Consider the following 12,564-nt stretch of genomic DNA (forward strand, 5'->3'; position numbering starts at 1 on the left):
TATTGAGATATACTTCTCATAGCATAAAATTTACCCATTTAAAGCGTATAGTTCAGTGGGTTTTCACATGTTCACAGAATCATGAAACCACTACCATATCTAATTTTCAAACATTTTCAACACCTTCCCCAAAGAAACCCTTGCCCTTTAGCAGTCAGCCCCTAATTGATTCTTCCCCTGGCAACCACTGATGTACTTTCGGTCTCTATGGATGAGCCTATTCTGGACATTCCAAATAAATGGAATCATACGGTATGTAATCTTTTGTCACTGGCTTCTTTCACTTAGCATATTTTCAAGGTTCACCTGTGATGTAACACATATCATTACTTCCTTTTCACGGCTGAATAATATTCTATTGTGTGTATGTACCACATTTTACTTATCCTTTCATCTGTGGATGGACATTTGGGTTGTTTCCATCTTTCTTTTCTTGGTGAGGAAGATTTGCCTTGAGCTAACATCCATTGCCAATTTTCCTCTACTTTGTATGTGGGTTACTGCCACAGCATGGCTGATAAATGGAGTAGGTCCTTTCCGAGGATCTGAACCTGAAAACCTGGGCCACTGAAGAGGATTACGAGGAAATTTAACCACTGGGCCATGGGGCCGGCCCCTGTTTCCACCTTTTGGCTGTTATGAATGATGCTGCTGTGGACATACCGTGTACAAGCTTTTTTGTTTGTTTTCATTTCCTTTGGGGAGGAGTTTTACTGTAAAGAGGGGGGAAGATATGGTATTAGCCAGGTGGAGAAGTGGGATCAAGAGAGTTTTTAAAAATTTTCTTTTTTAAGATAGGAGAGTGATCTAGCAGAGAGGAGGAAATAATGGTATAGAGGAGGGGAGGGAAACGTCTGGAGCCCCATCCTCGGGTAGGGGAGAGGGGTGGGCTCTGGTATGTTAGCTTGGAGCCCTGACAGTTCGTCTCAGATATGGAAAGAAGGCAAGGTCTTTGGGAAATGAGGAGGTGGGAGTTTCTGGAAGGTGTCTTTTTGTTCCCAAGCCTTTCTTTCTTATCAGGTGTGGCAATCAGGGACACTGTTTCTCCTCCTACTTCTTTCTGATGCTTGCTTTGCCCTCTCCTTTTCTTGTTCTGTTTTTTCTCCAGTCCACCTAACTATGGGAAATCCTCAAAGTTCCCTTCTTGCATGTAAAACCCTTCTAACTCTCCTCCTTACTGATTTCACCCATTTCCATGGCTCTCTTCTATGCAGACTCACTGCTTTCTCTGTGTCTGGATGTGACCTCTCTCTAAAGTGCCAGTCCCCCCTCCCCATGCCATGAAACCCCCTAGTTCCCAATCAGGCTCACGAAGTTCCCCAAACCCCAATTAAAACTAATCTCTGATTCTCTGTAACTACTATGCCAGGCATTGCTAATCCATTTGTTCATTCATTCATTCATTCATTCAGCAAATGTTGATGGAGGCCCTTGCAGGTACTAGGCGCTGAGCTAAGTGCTGGACATCCTGAAGCCATCCTCAGTTCCATCCCAGTCAGTTACGTGGTGGGTCAGTGCTTCCCCGTATCTCCTGGGCCCTCACCTCTTCACCCTGGATGGTCATCCCTGGATGTCCTCCTACTCACAAGCATGGGCTATAGAGACAGATGGTCAGGGTTCAAATCCTGCCTCTGCCAATTCCTCACTGTGTGTCTCTGGGCAAGTTCTTAACTTCTCTGAGTTCTTCATGTGTAAAATGCAGACAATCATCTCTGTTTCACAGGGTTATCATGAGGGTTAAACGGGACACGGTGCTAAAGTACTTGGCTCTAGGCCTAGCACACGGTAAGCACTCAATACATGTTAGCTGCTACCATGATTATTATTATTCCAATTATCATCCTATGATTCCTCTGCTCAGAAACACTCAGCGGCCCCGCCCTCTCTTACCATCAGGGAGCTCTGGTTCCTTGGCCTGAACCCTTGAGGCCCATGACTTAGCCACGCAGAGCCATCGGCTTCTAAGCCCCAGCATGAGCGCTCTTCTGAAGTCCGTGAGTTTCTCTGTTCTTCCCAAACCCAGCATCCTCCTCCCACCACCTTGACTTTGCTCATGCGTCGGGGCTGTTGGCCTCTAGTGGGAATCTGAGCCTCTTTTCTCCCTTCCCAGTCCCCCCACCCACTCCACTGCATCCCGCCCAGGTAGAGGGTATTGGCTGCTGGCTAGTGGGCAGAGGATCTGCCAGGTTCACGGCGGGTGAGCATGTGGAGGGGGCTTTTTTGCGGCTCCCTTTTGTTTTCACAAGGCTGGGTGATAACCTGAATCCAGGCTGCCCCAGAGGGTGGGAGTGGAGGATGAGTGGCTGGGACAGCATTGCATATTGCTCCAACAGGTCTTAGAGTAACTAGGGGCTTGCTCAACAATGTAATAAAGGAAAATGTGTACATGTGCAAAGGATACAGCTGTATCTATTGCCAGCATTGCTGGAGGAAGAAGGAATAAACAGGCTTTCTGTATGTCAGACACTTTCAAGAACATTTTTTTCATTTCCTTTCTGTAACAACCCTATTTTCTTACTTTACAGCTGGGGAGACTGAGGCCCAGAAAGGATAGGTAACTTTCCCAAGGATACACAGCAAGTAAGTCATTAAATCATTAATTCAAACTCAGGTCTTTGGACACCAAGGCCAGGGCCTTTGTGTCACAGCACAGAGGTCTTTGGAATTAGCATCATGGCTGAGGCAGGGCTGGGGATGGGGGTGGACATGTTCTTCATAGTCAGAGGAAGTTCTCTCAAGCTTGATGACTAATCTTGAGCAGGCTTGTGAAGGAGAGGTGAGACCAGAAGCCTATCCATAAAGCTCCACTCACCTCTTTCCTGACTTTCTTGCTGGTGTTTGTAACTACAGAATTCTTTTCTTTTCTTTCCTTTTTTTTTTTTTTTTTGCTGAGGAAGATTCACCCTGAGCTAACATCCGTGCCAGTCTTCCTCTATTTTGTATGTGGGCCACCAGAACACAGCTGCTGATGAGTGATATAGGTCCGTGCCTGGGAACTGAACCCGGGTTCCAGAAGCAGAGCATGCCAGACTTAACCACTAGACCACGGGGCCAGCTCCCGGAATTACAGAATTCTTAAAACTTGATTTACTTGTCTTGGCTCCCTGTAAGTGCCCAGGACAGAGCCCTTCATTGGGGCTGGCTGGGGTAGTCCTCTCCCAGGCCTTCTCATCTCATGCTGAGACTTCTGCTTGCTTCATACCTCCTGGGGCCCCAGCTCTGGGGCCTTTGCGGATTGAGGGGGAGGATGGGCCTCGCTCTGTGGGATGGGCATTCTGGAAGGCTGCCACACTCTTTTTCCCTCTCTGGCTGGCACCAGGCCATATCCCATGCCAACCTGTGGGTATTTACCATGGGAGCCATGAGTAAGGCAGCAGCCCCCAGCCTCGTTCTGGCAGGGCCTGCCCTGTGTCAGCTTGCTGAGGTCACCCCTTCTCTATCCATCCCCTTCTCCTGGCTTCCAGGCCCTCTTCTTGGCTAGCTGCCTCCCACAAGATCGTGGCAAGGCATGGACCCTGAGCCAGATGGCACCTGCGGCATCTAGTTCGGCCCCTGCTGAGGGGAATTCCACTGGAGGAGGAAGAGGAAGGCATTGTTAGGCAACCTATTCTACTCTTTACTGACCAGCGGCCAGGTTGAGGGGAGGGCCATGGCAGCCTTGGCCCCAGGGTGGCCTGGAGCAGCTCCTCCAACCTTCAGCTCCCCACTCACCCCAGCTCACAGCCTCCCACAGCAGTCTGGTGGACTTGCCCCATTCCGCGGGCTCTGCAGCCCCATGGCTGGCTGGGGGAGACAGAGCTGCTACTGTTAACAGTGTTCCCTGATCCCTCAAAAGTATATGGGGGTCAGATGCATTGATGGCAGAGGCCCTACTAACAGAGACCCGGGGGCAATGTGCAGAGTTTGGGAGAGGTGTGGCCTTAGAGGCGTACATTTGGGCACCATCATTTGTTTCTGCGGTAGGTCCTGGCAGAAACCTCCCATTATGCTTTCCCCGTGAAGCCAAAAATGTTCCTGGGGTCCATTCGCCAGCTATTAGTCACTGGACAGTCTCCAGGGACCGGGTAATGCTGATTCCTCCTGTAAAACAAAGCCATAAACCGTCGTTCTGCCCTCCTATGGCCGCAGGCCCCACCGCCCCCAGTGGGCATGTCTCTCAAGCCAGAGTAAAAAATCACCCACGAGCTCAGCAGAGGAACCTCAGCGGTCTTCACTCTGCTGTCTTCCGCATCTCCCCGGGCTGGGGGAAGGATGGGCTAAGGGTTGAGCCCGAGGAGGGAGAAGCAGTGAAGGGTGTCGGAAATCATTCTTCTCGTCTTCAGATGGGGAAATCGAGGCTGTGCAGCAGGATGCCTTGCTGAGGAGTAAAATTGAACTTCTGCACCAGGTGCTGGGTGATATGCACTGGCCGCTGTATTCTCACCGGCATCTCTAAGGCACACGTGTCAACATGCTCGTTGGACAAGTGAGGAGGCCGAGGCTCAGAAGGTTTGGTAATTTCCAAGAGTCACACAGCACGAAAGGGGTAACAAGGATTCTACCTCCAGCCAGTGGCATCCCTCCCCTCTCCCCTAGCCCTGGGGCCATCCTCCAAGTGCTCTCAGAGTGAACCTGCACTTTGAGGGCCCAGGAGCCACAGAGCCCCTTGGTTAGGCTGCTCTCCCTGGAAGGGGACGCAGTATAGACACTCAGAGGGTGGACCCGGAGCCGGTCAGCTCTGGGTTCACTGCCGGCTCTGGGACCTTGGGCAAGTTTTTCCTACCTAAGCTTCACTCTCTTTGTCGTTAAAGTGGGTCGAATATTAGTCCTCACGTTATAGGTCGTAGTAAAGATGGATGAGATGACGGAGGGAAGGGCTCAGTGCCAGGGGCTCTTAATATTGGAGTTGTTACCGTTGTCATCCCAAGACCTGAGGCTCGGCCGTTGTCTCTCTTCTTAGTCCATCTCGCCCCTTCCCCAGTGATGACAGTTCAGTGACAAGCAGCCTTGGCCGTGGGAGACAGGCCAAAAATCAAGGGTTTGACACTGACTTCCATTTAGCAAGTGTGAATCGCCGGATCTCCTGAGTGGGACCGAGGCCGTGCTCCACTGCTGGCTCTCCTCCCAGCCTGGGAGTGAGGATGGTCACTAATGTGTCAGGACAAGGTCTGACTGCCTCCTCTCTCCTTCTCTTCTCCTCAGCCTTCTCTGCTTTTCCTCTTGGCAGCTGCTACCCATCAGGGGTTAGGTGGAGCCCCAGGCAGTCGCGGGGGAGGCTGGGTCTCCAGGCTCACATGTAATCGTTAGCTCTCCTCTGATTTGGAGCTGCAGACAGTAGCCACGAGCCCAGCCAGCCCTGGATCCCAAGGAAGACCAGGAAAGTGTGGAGGGCTCAAGGCTCACAGTTCCCTTTACTGATGGGGCCAGAGAGCCCGCCTTCCATCCTCTGCATCCGACGGTGAGTGCTTAGGCCATAGTGTTGACAGTCCAGTCAGATAACTTCCTCTCTTCTCACCAAATCTCCTCTGTCAGGGTGAGGGAAGCAGTATGAAGAAGTTAGGCCTGCCTGCGCCCTGGAATAACTATCTGGGAGCGTGACTGGCTGGTCTGCAAGAAAGGGTGCTGCTTTCTCTCTTCCCACCCTTTCAACAGCCCTGCTCTAGTGGCAACATGTAGAAGGGAATTATTATTATTACCATTATCATCATCATTATTATTATTATTATTTCCATTGGAGATATAATTATAGCAGTTCCCAAAGGAAAGCCTCCCACCTTTGGTGCTGCTGGGGAAATTGGGCATGTAATTACATCAGCGCGTCATCCTACACCCCCTCCTTCCCTCCCCTCCTCCCCCCCTGCAGCCCAGCCCAGCCATATTTCACCCCCACAGACGTTGGGACCTTTCTGGCTCTGGGCCAGCGAGATCATTTTGTCTTGCTCCCCGCTGCCTCTGGAAGGCCCCCCCTTTCAGCTGCGTCTTCCACTGGGTCCAAACTCAGCCACCCCCGTGGTTGGAGCCCCCAGAGCTTAGATCACTGGTCTGGAAGGGCTTTTCTCTCAATTCTCAGGCTGAGGAGGGTGTATGCAGAGCCCTGGCAGCCCCTCCTGCAGGGGTGGAGGAGGCGGAGGTGGGTGGGCAGAGGGCCTTGCTGTCACTTCTCTGACTGGGCCCCCCTTCCAGAGACTCCTTATTGGCGGGGCACTGAGAGGGCCCTGTGGCCTGCCTCTGGCTGGGAAGCCTGGCTGCAAGTTCTTCTAGGAGTCACTCAGTGGGGAGGGACAGTTGCCTGGTTACCAATTGGCTTCTTGGCCATTTGTTGTGGATGCAGTGAGCGGCACCAGGGCTATTGAGATAAGGTGGCAGCCTCCCCACCCAGGGGCCCCACAGTAGAGATACCAGCTGCCTCGTTCTCCTTCTGGAGGTGATGATTCATGAGTGAGGCAGGGTGGGGAGGGCGCGTGCAGCCCCGTCCCTGTGTAGGAACTCATCCCAGGAGTCCCCTTGGCCTAGGAAAGGCCTGTGAGACCCGGTGAGAAGGACAGCCAGGGGCAGACCACAGAGCCATATGACTCCCAGCAGGATTCTGAGACGTGGCGATGGGGACAGCCTGTTGCCCCACCTTTCAGGTGCTTCACTATTGGCCCAAATTCTCTCACAACAAAATCATCTGAGATCTATGTTCTTGGCCCTCCTTTCTGCTCCCATTGAGTGTGCTTCTGTTCAGCCGAGTCTCTCCAGGGATGCAGGTCATCTGTAGGGTAGAAATCGCCTATCAGGAGAACCTTGAATGATGGCCTGAATTGCTAGGAAAATAGCTGTTGGTTTTTAGTAAACCAACCAAAAAAGAAAAATCTTCTCTTTGTCACCATTCAGAGAATCTATAAAGAATCAAGTAAGGAAATGAAGTTCTAAGGTGGTGGCCAGTCAGAGACATAACACGTCTACCAAGTCAGAGACTAGGTCACTTTTCTGTACCCTGTGTCTGTGTTTCTGACCCTTTCCCATCCCTCTTCTCAACACTCGTCCTTCTATGTTCTGGCCCCCAACCCCAGGTGCTGGGGGTGTGCGATGACAGGTTTGCCTATAAGCAGGGGACACAGTGAGGGGCAGAGGAGGGAAGTAGCCAACCTGAGCATGACGGTCAGGTGTGAGATGGGACCACCAGGCTAGAACAATGAAACCTGCCTGGGGTGCAGTGGAGCATCAGAGAAAGCTTCTGAGAAGCTTCTAGACTGGGCCTTGAAGGATGAGACGTTCCCCAAGTGGATGAGCCAAAGAGGGCACTCTGGGCCCAGAGAGTGTTGCTAGAAAAAATAGAGAACATCGAGTTAAATTTAAACTTCTGATAAACAGCAAAAATTTTAGTACATGTCGAAAATATCGCATAAGACATGCTTATACTAAAAAAGTGTTTGTTGTTTATCTACATTCAAATTTAACTGGACATCCTGAATCTTGATTTGCTAAATGTGACAGCCCTAGGTCCAGGAACCAGCAGGAGCAAAGACACAAACAGCATTTGTTGGAAGGAGGAGTGACCAGGCTGGCTAAGAGCCACAGAGCCTTGGGCCTCCAGCAGCCGTGACTGATTTCACCAGGTAGGTCCTGACTTAGCTGCGCATTGCAGACCACCTGCCAGCAAATGCCAGCACTCAGGCCATCGCTTTTAACTGCTGCACCAGCCCTTTCTTCCAGCACCACCTCATCACCAGCTGGAGAAATCCAGTTTCAAGTATGCACAATCTCCTTTCTTCTTTCCCAAGCGTCTACTTCCAGCCCCTCCCATTGGGTCAGTATTCATTAAAGCTCTTCAGCAGACATTGATTGAAGGCCCGTCACGTGCCAGGCACTGCGCTTGGCACTGGGGATAGAGTGGCGCATGGAACTGACAAAGCCCTTGGCCACAGGGAATTTACAATGTATACCTTTTAAAACTTCTTTCCACAGTATATGCGATAGGTGGGAGTAGATGGTAAAAAATGCACAAACACATATACAAATTAAATTTCTCCTGTCCTTTTTCTTTTTTTTCAAGTAGCCATTTCAGAAAAAGGAAACTTGTGAGCCAGAGACATCCCCTGGAATTCTTAACTCCTTCTGCAGTTCCAGCCTGAAATGGAACAACTGAGTTCTCAGAGTTCTCTCTGTCATTCCGTCTCGCGCACTGGGTTGAGAGGCCCCCGGGAGCAGAGCACTGTTCGAAGACATAGAAGGAGGAAGGTGACAGTCCCAGCCCCCTAATGCTGCTGAGGGACACAGAGTACACGCTCAAAACAACCTCCCCACCCCAACTTCCCACCCCAAACCACCTTTAATGCAAATAGTTAGTTAGAAACACAAATTGGCGACAACAGTACCCCTGTTTCTGTCAAGGCTAATAATGGCTTCCAAGTGTTAGGCATGTACTGTGCACTGAGCACATTTCATGTATCATTCCATTTAGCTTGTGCCCCAGAACAATCCTGTAGGGTCCATACTATTATTAGCCCCAATTGACAGTTGAAAAGATGACAGCCCAGAGAGAGTCGTAACTTGCCCAGGGTCAGAGAGCTGGTAAGTGGCAGAGCCAAGTCTGAAGCTGGAGCTTCAAGACTGCAGACCTCAGGAACTTAACCAAATGCTAATCCTGAATCTGGAGGGATGGGCTGTGCCACTGAAGTCTGGAATTGCCCATGAGCAAATGCAAACGTGTGTATTTTCACAGGTGTGTTTGCATCTGCACCAGCCAACCCTCTCACTGGTTAAGGGCAATAATTGAGCCAGGAGACTTGAATTAAGTAAATTATCTCAAGGATGGAAATGCAAACCTCTCATTGTTCTTTCCTGCCCTGGAGAATTGCTGTCTGGTTTGGAATCTTTAGAACAGTAATTCTTTTTTTAAAAAAAAGATTTTATTTTTCCTTTTTTGTCCCCAAAGCCCCCTGGTACATAGTTGTGTATTTTTAGTTGTGGGTCCTTCTAGTTTTGGCATGTGGGATGCCGCTTCAGCATGGCTTGATGAGCAGTGCCATGTCCACGCCCAGGATGCGAACCGGTGAAATTCTGGGCCGCCGAAGCCGAGTGCATGAACTTAACCACTCGGCCATGGGGCCGGCCCCCTAGAACAGTAATTCTTAAACTGTGGTCCCAGACCAGAAGCATCAGCATCCTGGCACCTGGGAACTTGTTGGAAATGCAAATTTTCTGGCTCCATCCTCGACTTCCATTGAATCGGAAACTCCGGGCCCCAGCCGGTGTTTCACAAGTCCTCCGGGTGATTCTGACACTCCCTCAAGTCTGAGAACCACTATTCTAAAAGGATTTACGCTTTGCAGCTGCTGCCAAGTTTTTAGGGCCTTTGCTCTTGTGATGAGCCAGGAGGCAGACCTAAGGGGCTTGTGGCTGGAAATAAGGCTGGCTGGGCCCGGTGGCCTGGCACCTGAGAGCTACTCAATAAACATATACTCAATAAACTGAATAACTGGCACGCAGGGTTCACATCCCATTACCACGTCAAGAGGGGGCTGTCACTAGGATGACACCTTGGCTGGAGTGCAATGCCAGGATCCTCAGGGGTTCGGGCAGCCCGGAAGCCCCCTCAAGAGTAGAAGGGTGAAGTTTTACGTCTGCTTAAGTCTCAGGATGAACACAGACCACAAGAGGAGCTCACCGTGCTTCTGACCTTTGGAGTTTCAGCAGGAGGTATCAAGAGTTCAAAGTTACCACGGGGATAACTGGCTTATCTAGCAGTGTGCTGATAAACCAGCTCTCAGAGTAGAAAGCTCGGGCTGGCACCCTTTGCTGATTCCCATGGTGTAAATACTTCCACCATGGCCTGTGGATACGCACAGTTGGCTCTCTTGGCCAGATCCAGCACACCACTGGCCTTAGCAACTAGTTTAAATCTAAAAGCCTACTTGTTTTAAAAGTATACAGATAATGTATATGTTTGGGGAAAATCAAACAGCATAGAGGACTTCAAATGAGCAACCTCCTCATCACCTTCAATCCTCTCCCGAGAGGGACCGTCTGCAAGTTTCTGGCTTTGGTTCTGCCGTTGGTCCCTTCCATAGCTCCAAATGGTGAGCCTAAACTACCATCCCAGCATCCACTGAAGCTCTGGCTTGAAAGACTAGGATCCTAGCTCCTCTCTAGCACCTTCTACTCCCTGCCAAACTCACCCGCCTTGATTATTTTGACAATGCTTCGCAATTCTTCCGTTGGTTACCTTTACGTCTTTAAATAATAACAGCAGGCACTCATCTAGGGTTTATTCTTAGAACAGGGCCTGTTATACACGCTTTAGACATATTAGTGATTGGATCCACACAGCCAGCCGCTCTCTGAGGTAGCTTCCATTTTTGTTCCCTTTTTATAGATGAGAAAACTGAGGCATACAGAGGTTAGGCAACTTGCCCAAGCTAGTAAAAGGCAGAGAAGAGATTCAAACCCAGACAGAGTGGCTCTAGAGTGGGTGCTTTTAAACCTCTCAGAGAAAGGTCATGTAAAGTTCCTTGGGGTGTGAGGGGGCAGTTGCAGGGGGAATGGCCATCGGAATATAAATATATCTGCAAGCTGCAGCCTATTGCTTTTATCACCCTTACAGTAAGCAAGCGAAGGGAAGGACAATGTCTACACAAGCCTGCCTCTGCCCCATCGGGTAGAATGGGTGGGCTGGCTCAGGGCCCGGCCCACCATTAGGAATACGGCAGGCGGGAGATGCTAAAGGTCTGTGGTCCAAATTTGTATTTGCATATGAAGGCGCCAGGTAATTTCATGCAGATGTGTCTACTGCTGTGAGCTTTTCTTCCCACCCATTCATCCTGTTTAGTCCTTGGCGGCCCTTTCAAACTGGAAGGTCTGAATCTTTTTTCAGGTTTGGGAAACGGTCTTCTCTTATTTCTTTGATAATTTCTTTGCCTTTGTTTTCTCTCCTGGATGCTGGGCTTCATAGGTTGGTTCTCTGTCTCTATTTCTTTTTGGCTTATCTTCTGGAAGATTGGTTCACCTTTTTCTTCTAGCCCTTATATTACATATTTTATTCTAGCAATCATAGTTGTAATTTCCAAGAACCTCTCCTTTTCTTTCATTGTTTTTGGTTTATAGATGCAATCCATATCTTCTTGGATCACTCTAAAGTTACCAATTAGAATCACCTAGAGCTCCCTGAATTAGCTCCATTTCCTTTGGGGCCAGTTGTTCTAGTTTCTTATCTTTATTTTTCTACTTCCTAATTTTTCGGTTCTTTGAAGTCAGCTCACATTCAGCATTCATTTGTTCCAGCTATATTCACCAAGGTCCCACTCTGTGTCTCCGTGTGAGGTGCTGTGCCCGGCGCTGGGAACACAATGATGACAAGTCCCTGTGCTCACGGAGCTTTCTATTTCACAATAGACTCCATCATGATACAGCAGATTCCCCAAGCATCGGACCACCCTGTATTGTATGTTCCACGCTGTATTTAACATTTTGGTTTCTTGTCTGCCAGCCCCACTAGGCTGTGAGCAGGAACTCACATTTTATATATTTATCCCAAGGAGGTCCTTGGTAAAAGTTTGATATATCTTGGTTGAATGGAACTGAATTGAGTTTTGTGACTGTTGATATATTTACACACACACACACACAAACACACATACACCGATGCTGTAGAGGTGTGCCAGGGGCTTCTGGAAGGATGAGAGAGACCAGACCCAAATGGCATTCCTCTGGAAGGTTTTGCAGGGGCATTAGAATCAGAATCAACCCATTCCCACTCACCCATCCACTCACTTTCTAAATAAACACCAAGGCCACCATAGCCTCTTCTCTCTCTACCGGCTACAAGCTGTCCCTTTTGCCAGCAATGTCTCAGCATCCAACATCTGCCTCATAAAGCCTGACAACCTGCAGTTCTATAATCATGATCATTAAAGAGGGGGCCGAGGAATGCACTTACCAGGTGCTCTCTGGTGCCTCCTTTCCTCTTCCTGCTCTCCCAGAGTTGGAGGCCTCCTTCCAGAGGACAATGGGCCATGGGTCCAGAACCTCAATTCATTCATTTGTTCATTCATTCATTCAACCATTAATCCTTTATGAAGGACACTTTATATATTAGACTTAATGCTAGGCTCTGGAAACTTAAAAAAAGAGAGAGAGAGTGCCCTTCTTATAGGTTCTAGGAATTTATTGTCTAGGAGACTAAAGCATCTGACATTTTTCCAGGAGTGAGCGGCATGACCCCACTTTCCTTGCCTGTTCCCACCCTGTGCTTCCATCTCTGCTCCTGGGCCTGCCTCCATGTAAGGCTACTGCCTCCTTAAGTAGGTACTCAATAGATATGTGTTGGCTGAATGATTGAGTGAATGAGAAGCATTGCCTGGCATGGCAGGGATATGCCCAGCTTCTTCACCCTGAGGAGATTCCTTGCCAGTTCCCAAAGTATCATGGAATCCTAGTGAGGGTTTGAGACTCACAAGAAGCAGAGAGACCAAAACTCTCTGCAGCCTCCTACTTCCTAGCAGCACTCCCCCTGGGGAAGAGGCGACCCTCCTGGCCCAGGCGCCTGGCTGGGGAGGGTTAGACTCGTTAAAATCTGGATCAAAGAGAGCAGAGAAATGCAGA

This window comes from Equus caballus, chromosome 5 (genome assembly GCF_041296265.1).
Source record: "Equus caballus isolate H_3958 breed thoroughbred chromosome 5, TB-T2T, whole genome shotgun sequence".
NCBI classification, from domain to species: domain Eukaryota; kingdom Metazoa; phylum Chordata; class Mammalia; order Perissodactyla; family Equidae; genus Equus; species Equus caballus.